This window comes from Schistocerca piceifrons, chromosome 1, assembly GCF_021461385.2.
Source record: "Schistocerca piceifrons isolate TAMUIC-IGC-003096 chromosome 1, iqSchPice1.1, whole genome shotgun sequence".
NCBI classification, from domain to species: Eukaryota; Metazoa; Arthropoda; class Insecta; order Orthoptera; family Acrididae; genus Schistocerca; species Schistocerca piceifrons.
In genome coordinates this window covers 130,768,993-130,782,269 of record NC_060138.1, presented here as the reverse complement: position 1 = coordinate 130,782,269, position 13,277 = coordinate 130,768,993, and the positions used below count along the sequence as shown (strand labels likewise).

At 41.6% G+C, this 13,277-nt stretch overlaps 1 non-coding gene across 1 annotated transcript; it reads right to left on the bottom strand.

Annotated features, from left to right (window-relative positions):
* Positions 1–3,862: 3,862 nt before the first annotated feature.
* On the bottom strand, positions 3,863–3,937 carry Trnas-cga. The gene has a single exon. It is a non-coding gene; the product is annotated as a tRNA-Ser (tRNA).
* Positions 3,938–13,277: the final 9,340 nt, after the last annotated feature.

The following is a 13,277-nucleotide window of genomic DNA, read 5'->3' as shown; positions in this document are numbered from 1 at the left end:
CTACCAACCGATCCCTTCTTCTAGTCAAGTTGTGCCACAAACTTCTCTTCTCCCCAATCATATTCAATACCTCCTCATTAGTTACGTGATCTACCCACCTTATCTTCAGCATTCTTCTGTAGCACCACATTTCGAAAGCTTCTATTCTCTTCTTGTCCAAACTATTTATCGTCCATGTTTCACTTCCATACATGGCTACACTCCATACAAATACTTTCAGAAACGACTTCCTGACACTTAACTCTATACTCGATGTTAACAAATTTCTCTTCTTCAGAAACAATTTCCTTGCCATTGCCAGTCTACATTTAATATCCTCTCTACTTCGACCATCATCAGTTATTTTACTCCCTAAATAGCAAAACTCCTTTACGGCTTTAAGTGTCTCATTTCCTAATCTAATCCCCTCAGCATCACCCGATTTAATTTGACTACATTCCATTATCCTCGTTTTGCTTTTGTTGATGTTCATCTTGTATCCTCCTTTCAAGACACTGTCAATTCCGTTCAACTGCTCTTCCAAGTCCTTTGCTGTCTCTGACAGAATTACAATGTCGTCGGCGAACCTCAAAGTTTTTATTTCTTCTCCATGGATTTTAATACCTACTCCGAATTTTTCTTTTGTTTCCTTTACTGCTTGCTCAATATACAGATTGAATAACATCGGGGAGAGGCTACAACCCTGTCACACTCCTTTCCCAACCACTGCTTCCCTTTCATGCCCCTCGACTCTTATAACTGCCATCTGGTTTCTGTACAAATTGTAAATAGCCTTTCGCTCCCTGTATTTTACCCCTGCCACCTTCAGAATTTGAAAGAGAGCATTCCAGTTAACGTTGTCAAAAGCTTTCTCTAAGTCTACAAATGCTAGAAACGTAGGTTTGCCTTTTCTTAATCTTTCTTCTAAGATAAGTCGTAAGGTTAGTATTGCCTCACGTGTTCCAACATTTCTACGGAATCCAAACTGAATTAGCGCAATTATAACGATTATAAAGATTTTCCAATGAATACTTCGTTTTTCTTACGAAAATATGTCTGTCAAAATATTTATTGTCGCGACTGTTCATACTTGTTGCGTTATGTAAGTACGTCAAACTTGGTGCCAATTAATGCGCCAAGGCCGGCCGGTGTGGCCGTGCGGTTTTAGGCGCTTCAGTCTGGAACCACGTGACCGCTACGGTCGCAGGTTCGAATCCTGCCTCGGGCATGGATGTGTGTGATGTCCTTAGATTAGTTAGGTTTAAGTAGTTCTAAGTTCTAGGGGACTGATGACCACAGATGTTAAGTCCCATGGTGCTCAGAGCCATTTGAACCATTTTTTTAATGCGCCAAGTTAGCGAGCTAATGTGTCACATTAAGTGGAGGTTTGTAACGTTATGTGTATGTAGATGAGCGACTGGGCTACCTGGAGGTAGTATGAGAGGAGGTCAAGTCGTTGTACGGCTGAAGGCTAGTGCGCCCAGGGTCCAGGGAGCGCCACAGCAGGTCCAGCTGGCCGACCAGTACTGACTGGCAAGTCCAGGTACAAAGACGAGCGGAAATGTGTTAATCCCAAAGCTGGGAATTTGGACGGCAGCTGCTCACATGGCGTTTGTGCAGCGGATGCACTAATCACAGCGAAGTGTCAGACAAAATTCTTACAGTTCTTAATAATTTACAGACAAGTATTACAGCAAATCTGAATACATATGTAATATCAGAAAAAATGAGGTACATCTAAGTACACAACAATAGTTTCAATACCTTTAAAACTAGAGAAGTAAATATTTCAAAGAATAAACATTTGCACAATGAACTGCTCAATTAACAGCTTTTAAATACTTCATGCTATTTCAACATACAGTATCTCAGATGATACCATTGCACTATAACTATCATCTCTGAAAGCTATGTATCTGCAAACATTTTATTTCTTGATTTATTACGATTTTTATATCTCTTCATTGTGCAAATGGTTTGTGAGAACATTGTATCCTCCACAGTTACACAGCAAATGAATACAGCACGAATACCTCATATTTTGTCATACTTGTGTATGTATTTAATCACAGATTCCTGCTTTGCAAGTAACTTTATTTAAATATTAATTACAATTAATAATACAAAATCATGGCACTTTAAGTATTGGCCAATCACAGGTGTTAGCTGACATCACCTTTGTAAAAGAGTTCCAAAAGATGCTTCTAACAAGCAGACCTAAATAATTGTTTAAACAATATTTGACGCCAGTCTGTTGTCAATTGCTGTGAGTGCGCTTGTGCAAAAATGCCGACTTATTTATTTACAGACAAACCTCTATTTATTGTGAATGGTCTGAGTGTGACCGAATGTTTACAACAATCCTTTATTTAAATATTGTTGTAACATATTAGTTTAATCCGTAAAATGGTCAAGGTGAGTCAAATGATGGTTGTAGAACGTAAGAACGATGTATCGATGTATTTTTGGTATTTTTGTTGTGGATATCCGTCAGCCTATAGAAAAGCAGACAACAGTGGAACACTGTGGGAGTCAAGTGAAGACTGGAATTTTTCGGGTGAAGAGCTCAAGGGAACTATTCTGGACACTTTTGCGTTTGTGCTTCAAGACGGCATACCTCCTTATGATTATGAGCTATATTCGATCATGTGGTTGATTGTTCTGCATGGTGAGCGGCCGCTACCATACTTTAGCTTCTGCAGGGATTTATATTTCGAGAAGACTGAATGTGCTCCAGAGTATTATTCTAATTTTTCCGCTTGTATTACGCAAACGAGGAGCGATAGAGTATGAGTTACTATTCTTTGTATTGTATGTGTTAATTTTGAGTCATCATGCTGAACTCTCAACCGCTTTGAGCTCGTGAATATTTCATGTACTGTAATCACGGAATTATCTTAGTTTACTCTTATCTTTGATGACTATTTAGCTTGGGGATTTTGCTACCATTCTCTTAACGCTCTCAACGTAAATGTGCTTCATTTGATAAGGGTGTTTTCTGTCTGTATTTTCAGTGAATATCGTAGGACCACTTCTCGTTTATTTGTGATGTCGTTCCTTGAATAAACATTATTCAACATAATTCTCTGTTCTCTGCATCAATTACAAACGTTAGAATAGAACCCTTGTTATTATTCATTTAAGTTTTTCTGTGTATTTTATTAAATCGCTATTCTAGCCAATGCTTAGACTATTTGACTGGAGGACACATCTACCGGTTATTATTTGCAGCGAATTAGCTGCGGAGCCAGAAAGCTGATGTACGGGGCTCGATCCTATGACTACATCGAGTTTATATTTTAAACAGAGCCGTACATAGCCCAAATACCTAAAGTATTAGTAGCAACAGTTGAAGATGCAACAGGTTTGCGCATGTCGGATGTTGTTTAGAAGAGCAACTCAGGAGTAGAAAACCATTATATATCGTTATAGGGTTAATGGCACTTGGTACAAAGACTTTCTTCCTTGTCTTTCGTCGAAAATTGACATTTCTGTGACCAGGACTCTGTACAAAATAAAAATTGATTCTTGCAAAGAAGAAAACAGTATCCAGCCACTTTTAATAATGGTGTTTATAAAATAGCTCCGTTACCGGTTTCAAACGGTCGGGTTCACCTTCAGTCGACCATTCACGTTTATATTACATTTGTTGTGTTGTTCACATTAGTTGTTGGGAAAAGCAGCCAATAACTAATATAGACAACAAAAAATGCTTTATAAAAGTGAATTACCGTCCGAATATGAACCGGCCGTTTGAAGCCGCTGGTTACGCTATTTATAAAAAAGCATTATTAAAAGTGGCAGGATACTGCTTTCTTGAATGAGATTTTCACTCTGCAGCGGAGTGTGCGCTGATATGAAACTTCCTGGCAGATTAAAACTGTGTGTCCGACCGAGACTCGAACTCGGGACCTTTGCCTTTCGCGGGCAAGTGCTCTACCAACTGAGCTACCGAAGCACGACTCAGGCTCGGTACTCACAGCTTTACTTCTGCCAGCACTTGCCCGCGAAAGGCAAAGGTCCCGAGTTCGAGTCTCGGTGGGGCACACAGTTTTAATACTGCTTTCTTCTTTACAAGAATCAACTGGCAGGCAGGCAGTTTCCTTGTATGACACTTACAACGTTGTTAATAGAGTATTTATTTTCTAATTTGTCTAAATATTTTTTGCGGCAATGCGGTGAGGGGCATAATTCCGTGAACAATTTCGCAGTTTTCTTTTTTCTGTACAACTCAGTTCTGCACAAACAGAGATATATTTTGTATTTCATTCTCCTGACAAATGTCAGATTTGGCATTCAGAACGATTTCCATTTCCACTCCTTATGTAATGAATGTAGAATTCCAAAAAGCTACGCACGATAATACGATTTTTCATGCGGGCATATCTCTGGTTCCGTTGATCACAGAGGTAAGGTTTCAAGTGTTTTGAATAGCCTTAGCCTTGTGACCGTTTGTATACCTTTCTGAAGAACGGGCACACTGGAGCTATCCTACAGTGCAGAGTCAAATTTTAAACATTAAACTTCCTCCAGCCCAAGCAAATGCGGCAAATCGGTTGGCTCTTTTGCGGTAGGTGTGGTGTACTTAGACATCTCATAAAACCACCCTTTGTTCATGGGTGGCTTCTGAAAAAAACCTGAAAAACCATGATTTTTGGGTACCAAAAGCATTAGTTGTAAGGATGGACACTTCTATAGTTTCTGTTCGTGACATATCTTTGAAATGTTTACCATATGTTCTTAAGATGATATTCTGAGACAACACTGAAACTGTTTTTTGACATCATTATCCGTTACCGAGATCGAAAGGTACAAAACTACCGTACTTAAGCACGTAATATCCTGTATGAAGCGTAAAAACGGTTTTACCTGACGTAGCGAACACATAGAAAGGGATCTGTGGTCATCGCAATGGTCCCAAGGTCACCAAACTATGTTTTTACTCAGCATATTTTCACTAATAAAAGTTCATGATTCGCTGTTTCTGTATAACGGGCACTTCAAGAATATACACAAAGTGGTACGGCAGTGACAAAAATGGGCTAAAACGGGTATTAACGCAGCTCAAAGGAACTTAAAATGACTACCAAAAATTTTGTAAATCTGTAGAGATTGTAAATTTACTAAAATTTTTCTGACAATATTTTTACTATTTTAAGATACAAATCATAATCTGGGCGTTTTCGATGAACTACGAGGCCACGAATCCAGCAAAAATGTAAAGGAAACGATTTTGTGTCAACCTTCATTTTGCGTAATTATTTAAAGTTTATGTGCGTCATAGTATAGACATGTGCCGAAGTACATAAATAAAATGACTAAACTTTATTGACCTATAGAATTCGTTTTATACAGAGTAGTCAGAAACAGCCTGAGAAGCTTTTATGTGTGTTGCAAGTTGTGCTGAGAAATAACTGTTAAAAAGAAATCGATATGTTGCGCTGTTTCCGAGGTAATTAGCACTGATGTCAGCCGATCAGGCTGCTACGAGCGCAAATTGAAGCGGCCTGCTAGAGACGGTGTCGCAAAATTTATTCGTTTGGTTTCCTAAAAGCGAACAAGAGAGCGATGCAAAACTTGAACATGGGACGGCAGTCAGGATCGAAGCATAGACAAAGGCTGCCATCTACGCTATGAGAGCAACTGACACTAGTTGTGGCGGGCGAGCCGCTTGAATTTTTGCGCGCAGTGCTAATTAACTCGGAAATGACGCAATGTACGACCTGTCGAATTTGTTGCTAACAACCTTCTGAGTGTTTCTGACCATCCTGTACGAACAGCACATCCCGCTGCAGGCGGGAAGGGAAGGGAACCAGCTGAAAAATGCTCTTATTAGAGCAGCTGAAAAATGCTCTTATTAGAGCACAAAAAAGGCGAATATGTTCTTCTTTAAAAGATTCTAACAGAAAAGTGAGGAATCCTCATTCCGCCTTCCTCACCAAAAATTCTGACGCGCGAACATTTCCGCGCTTGTTTGTACTGAAAGAGATAGGCAGAGAGACAGTGACGGTGTAATAGAGAGGAAAGAGTTCCAGTGGAAGAGAAAGAGAGAGAAAACAGTGTTGGTGGGAGAGAGAAAGTGGCAGTGAAAGAAAGTGAGAGATGGATGAAGACAGTAGCAGTGGGATCCGACAAGAGAGGAGATATTGATGGTCAGCGAGAGACTGAGTGAGGGAGATGTATGGAGGTAGAAACAGTGGGAGCAAAATAGAGGGGAGACTGTGGAAATTAAAAATACTGATGAGTGGAGACCATACATAGGCTTGGGTGGTTTAGACCCTACAAGACCAGAGAACTTTAACACATAGGTATAGAGGAGGGCGCATTTTCGACCGAAATTTTAAAGATACAGGTATAGGGAAAAAAACTGGCCAGGTGTGAGAAGGACCCGCGCACTGAGGGTTTCGTACAGACTATGTATAGAAACGGTTTACGCATTCCGTGAATCTGGGTAAATGAGTTTTGCCTGTTATTGACAGTGATACTGGTAAGTTATCGGTCCCAATGGTGACAAACTTTTCGAAATGTTTTAATGTCAAGTCTCTGAATGTCTCATTTTTATGCAGGATGGTTGCGAGACCTCCCTGTTCAATATAAAATGTCAAATCAAAAACACCTTCAGCTGTCTTATTTCCAGATTTGCTTTATTTTTGTTACCAGTTTCAGTGTTACACTACGTCACTGACCGACGTGTAGCAAGAACACCTCCTCCCGTGCAATCGAAATAGGGGCCAGCGTACAGTCACTGGTGTCAGTAGTCTTCTTTTCAACAGCGGGATCCCTTCTTTCATCATTTTCAGACAAGAGGGGGGATTCTTCCCATGCGCCAGTCAGGGTTTCTGAAGGTGGGATACTGTAACGCCGAAACTGGCAGCAAAAATACAGGGGATACGCAAAATGATGTGAACAGTGGTAGTAATGGTATGGATGTGTTTGACGGCCAACAACGCAGATAAGGCACGGTTCATGCCGGACTGTGCGTGTTCAGTACGGACTAGGCATCAGTGCAGGTTGTTTATGAGTAGTGCAGTATCTGAGGTCAGAGGCCGAAGTCGGCGTGCAGTGAAAGACCTAACAGAGTTCCAAAGAGGGCCCGATTAACTGGAGCATCAATCACCAAGACAATCACGTTTTTGAATATTTCAAGAGCAACTGTTTCAACAGTTATCACAGCCTACACAAAATCGGAAAGACATTATCGTGTAAACATAATAGTGGGCGCAAATCAAAACTAAATGACAAAGATTGTCATACGCTAACACGAATTGTGTAAACAAAAACACACATAAGTACGTCGGCTAAAATGACTGCAGACTTCAATAGCCATCTTCGTGACCCCGTATCTATCGACATTGTAGGCCGAGTACTCCCGAAAGTGAATATTCATGGACGAGGTGCTATACCGAAACCATTAGTGACGACAACCATTCAAAGAAGCATAAAACATGGTGCCAGGAGCATAAATCCTGGGAGCCTGATCAGTGGAAACACGTCATATGGTTCGAAGAGTCAATGTTTTCGTTACTACCAACATCGGGCCGGGTTTTCGTCTGGAGAACATCGAAAGAAGCCTACAACCCAGATTGCTTGATTACAACGGTTAAGCATGGAGGTGGGAGTTTGATGGCGTGGGCAGTGATATCGTGGTATTTTGCTGGTTCCATCATTACTCTCAAAGACCGTGTTACATCCAACGATTATGCGAATATTTTAGGGGATCATGTGAACCCAATGATTCAAATGCTGTTCCCCAACAACGATGCCGTATTTCAGTACGATAATGCACCCATTCACACAGTCAGGACAGTACGATCGTGGTATGAGGAGCATGCAACTGAACTGTAGCGTCCTCCCTGGCCAACACAGTCCTTTTGAACATTATCGAACCCTTGTGGGCGGTATTGGAGCGCAGACTCCGGAGCAGATTTCCGCCTGCCTCGTCACTAGAGGAGTCAGAAGTTCTGATCGAAGAGTGGCATCACATTCCACTGGACGCCATATAATCATTATGTACCAGTATTCGAAGAAGAAGAAGAATCGCCACCGTATTATGGGCAAATGGGGGTCCAACCCCTTATTAATAAACCATTTCCAAGGAAATATAGACGGCTCAAGGTGTTTTGATTTGACGTTTTAATATCATGTCTGAAGTCGGATAACAAACAACAACAAAAATATAATCGAGGCAAATTTCATGATTCTTGGTCAACAGAAAGTGCCCTGTAGGTTTTGATGATTGAGTTTTCGAGTTATCAAGATATGTGACAGAAATGGCCGTATCTTTTGACTGCATTGATTAGACGGTTAAAATTTTTATACCGCCTACTCGTTCCTGAGAAAAAGAGAACTTAATAGTCCGACAGACAGACTGAAAACAAAAATGATCGTATAAGGATACCGTTTCTAAAGACTGAGGGACGGAGCCCTAAAAACAAGTTTGACATCATTGACCAGGATTTTTGAGCTGCCATGCTATGTTGGAGGAAGTGGCAGTGGAAAAGAAAGGCAAAAGGAGACTGTGCAACTGAGAGAGGTGACAGTGACAGAGGGAAAAACTGTAAATCAATGGGAGAAAAAGGAGGCAGTGGGAGAGAGACACACAGGGTGATTCACGAAGATATGCAAATACTTCAATGCTATTCTGAAAGTAAAAGTAAAGAAAAAAATTCATATAAACATAGGTCCTCAAATGTTTAGTTAAGGAGTTACGGCTAATAAAAGATTTTGCTTGAAATTTAGCAAATTCGCTAATATGAAGCCATCGCAAAACTGTACGAGGTTAAAGTAAAGCACGATTTCCATTTATTTTGTTGTTATTGATCTCGTGAATCTAATAAAACATGTCCCAGACTTGTATCTGCAGTAGTTTTCCAGAACATCCAGTGAAACAAAGAAGAAATTTCGTAAAATTTTTAATTTGTTAACTACTTGGCCCAGTCTGTTTTTTAAATTCCAGACAGTTGCACAAAGTTTCCAACAGAAGTTGTAGAGAATTTAATTTTGGAAAACTGGTGGTAATAACGTTAACTGAAACTGTATTAGTGTGTCAGATAACCTACTTTTATTAATACCGTAGCACACGTGAATTCGTGTTAAACCGGAAGGAAGTTGTACTGTGTACATACAATTTTACAATACATGCAAAATAAATGTTCCAAGAGTCTCCAACGAGTTCAATGCAGTTATCTGCACATGTGTGAATAGATTTTGTTGCTCGTTCCAGTTTCACAGGGTTGTTCTTAACTGCTAAATGCATTGAAATCGCTGCAGACTTTTGAACATCTATTGTGCGTCTATTTTGAAATTGTATGTACACTGTACAACTTCCTTAACACTGAGATTTGTTGTTTTCCGGTTTAAGACGAATTCACGTGTGATATGGTATTAATAAAAGTAGGTTATCTGACACATTCATACAGTTTCAGTTAACGTTATCACCACCAGTTTTCCAAAATTAAATTCTCTACAACGTCTGTTGGAAACTATTGTCTGGAATTTAAAAAACAAACTGGACCGAGTTGTTAATAAATTAAAAATTTGCTTATGTGGATGTTCTGGAAAACTACTGCAGATACACGTCTGAGACATGTATTATTAGATGCACCAGATCAATAACGACCAAATAAATGGAAATCGTGCTTTTCTTTAACCTCGTACAGTTTTGCAATGGCTTCATAGTAGCAAAGTTGCTAAATTTCAGGAAAAATCTTTCATTAGCCGTAACTCCGTAACTAAACATTTGCGGACCTATGTTTATGCGAACTTTTTTCTTTAGTTTTACTTGTAGAATAACATAGGCAGCGGGAGTGCGAGGGAGGTGCTTGAGTATGAAGGCTAGAAAAGAGACCGTGTGAAAGTACTCGTATTTAGAATGTTCTGTGTTAAAAGTGAGCGAATACCTTCGCATGTCAAGCGTTTTTGTGAGGTATGCGGAATGAACACTGAGGCAACCGGTTCCCCACGTTAGTGTCGGTTTTTTGAGGAGGAACGCATTTGCCTTTTTGTGTTCCGACAGGAGCATTTTTGCGCTTGTTGCAAATATGCCTCGTTCACAGCTTCATGCAAACACATCGGATAAACTGAAAAATTTTGGATACAGTTAATTTAATCTCACGAAGTTTTTAAGAACGGGGAGATTGCACCAGAACTGAAGAAACAGCGCTGCAATACAAGGATGAATCGATAAACAACAACCAGATGAACCCAGCACGAGACGGGGCAAGGGAGCTCTGTCGGCCATCTGTTCGGGACCCGGCGAGCGCCGCCGAGCGGCCGCCAGCGCTCCGAACGCATACCACGCCGGCCGGTAATTTGTGGACAACCCCTCCCCCCCCCAGTAGACGTCCACGTCCAGCAACCGCGTCCAGACCCCTTGATTGATGCGTTCCAGGCCGGGCTGCAGCCTCCGTCGGCGGGCGGTCGCTGAACCCTCGCCGCAAGTGTCCCCCCTACCCTTCCCACTTGTTCGAGGAAGAGGTCCACCACCCTGGCGAAAGCGGTTCAATTATTCGGGGCAACGCTGCACCGAGATTACGTGCTTGCCGCAGTCCGTGTCTCTCCCCAGTCATTACACAAGAAAATTTGCTCTCCTTTTAGACGTTTTCTTTTTTTTTCCGCGCCCTGGACTGCGACCGAACAGCGGGACTAATCTGCTGTACCTTTCTGCGGAAAGAGACTTAGCTGCGTCGCAAAGCCAGGCAAGTTATGGGTATCAGCGCGCCCACTCTCATCTGCTTATTCTTCTTGCTTTCCTTCTTCCTCTCGCACTGCCAGACGCTACTATCAGCTTTCCTAATCGTGTGACACAGGCATGGATCTTGTTTCGACAGTCGCCTTTTGTAGGCATGGATCTTGTTTCGACAGTCGCCTTTTGTTTGTATCCTTTTGGACACCTTTCAGCCAGGTGACCAGAAGTTTGTCTGTCGAAATATGAGGGACATTCAATAAGTAATGCAACACATTTCTTTTTTTCTGAAAGCAGGTTGTTTTTATTTAGGATTTGTGTGGCGTCCCCGCACACCAACCGCGTGCTGATATTGTCGACGCCATAGAGCTACTGCCACAGCTCTCGCAGTGGAGTTGAGACACGATGCGCGATGACGTAGGTCCCCGTTGGTGAACGGGAGACAGACATGCGAACTCGTACGATGGATGCTTCTTCTGATTTAAGATTGAATGATTCATTGGTTCAGATGGCTCTGAGTACTATGCGACTTAACTTCTGAGGTCATCAGTCGCCTAGAACTTACAACTAATTAAACATAACTAACCTAAGTACATCACACACATCCATGCCCGAGGCAGGATTCGAACCTGCGACCGTAGCGGTCGCTCGGCTCCAGACTGTAGCGCCTAGAACCGCACGGCCACTCCGGCCGGCGAATGATTCATTGGCCGGATATGCAGTAGTTGTTAAATCTTATCTCATCCGCATCGTACACACCACCAATTGAGAGGAAACATTGTAATTATCAGTCTTCTCGTACGTTGTTGGCTCGTTGCTATGGAGTTCTGTTGAACCTGAATGAAGCGAGATCCACAGACACTCTTTGATCACGTCTGAATGAACCTACGCCGTAATGTTAAAAAAAAATTTTAAAAGTTTTCAATTAATGAAGTTAGGCATTTTGATATTCAGATTAAATTGTCCCTGCTGAACAGTCGTTGGTTAACTATCATTGATTAAATCACTTAATAATGTAGTCCACTCTTGATATTTCACTTGAGACGATCAGTTTATTGTTCTTTGGCCACTAAATACTTTAGTCCGCAGCTCGTGGTCGTGCGGAAGCGTTCTCGCTTCCCACGCCCGGATTCCCGGGTTCGATTCCCGGCGGGGTCAGAGATTTTCTCTGCCTCGTGATGACTGGGTGTTGTGTGATGTCCTTAGGTTAGTTAGATTTAAGTAGTTCTAAGTTCTAGGGGACTGATGACCATAGCTGTTAAGTCCCATAGTGCTCAGAGCCAGCCTAAATACTTTATAACTTTCGCACCACACGCACACGCAGTTGGTTGGTAAAGTCAGTTCTATTAAAATTAAGTTTCTTGACAATTCGACAACTTGACTCTTCAGCGTAATTGTATTATCTTCGTGAAGTCGTGTTATTGTGTCCTACTCGAGACTAATTGAGTGTAGTCCTTTGATATACTATCCACTCTTTTTATAGTTCCAACTATTTGAAAGTCAAGCCCAATATGCACTAGTTTCGTCAATAAAGTTCAATTAACCCGTTATGCACGTTAGAAAATCAGTTTCCGAAGTTCGTGAATCACGTCACACAAGAAAGACTTCTGAACGCAAAACAATCTCGTCGCGTTCCGTACTCTCAATACCTAAGACAAGAATTGTTCTCGCACGTCTTTACAGGACGAGAACCAGCAAGCGACTTCTTCTGTGAAAGAGTATTGTAGGCGCATTGAATTTCTTCGTTGCGCTTACAACTCTCTTCCACATAAAAGTTATCTCTGACTAACATCACCTTGGACTTAGCTTTCAAGATATTAATTGCAATTATCGCTTGGATATTTGTCCATTAATTAAATCTGAGGTTTCTTCCTCCTCTTTTCATAACAAAAACTCTCAGTGATGTATAATGTTGTTGTTAACAAAACTTCTTGGTGTTAGCTTATCGCCAAGATGTCGTATTTGCCAAGATAACTCTTCCCTACTTCATATTATGATATTCTGTTTTAATTGACTGTAAGGGGTCGTTGGGGTGTTATAGATTCCAATACACCATATTATTCGCAAAATCTTTTGGCCACAAAACCCAATTTTCCAGCAGAATCTCCGTTCAATGCGGCAGCCGTACTCTCCTTTACTGGGAGGCCCTGTATGGTCGGCATCGGAGCCAGTGTCTTGCTGCATCATCTACGTACTGCTTCCCTTGGGGTGCATCCTTCATTGTTTGATTATGATCCCTCGATCACCTCGAATGAGAGTGTTCGCACACCCCAACACTGCAGGAGTCACAGATGTGTGCTACCGGCCGACACGCGGGTGATCGAACACGTTTGTGCGACTTTATTGCAACCATGGCAGACTTCTCGCTCAACGACTCACCGTGCATTTGTTCACTACCAGGTCTCCGTAGATATTCAACAAGCGCTTGTGAATATCTGCGATGCTCTGGTTTTCCGCAAAAATAAATTCGGATACAGCTCTTTCCTCGGAACGCACGTCTGTTACGGACGCTATTTTGAAGGCTACGTATGGCGCCACCATCTATCGGAACTTCAAGGAACTATAGGCACTGAAGCGGGAATATTCCACGACCACCCACAACAAATTCCACATT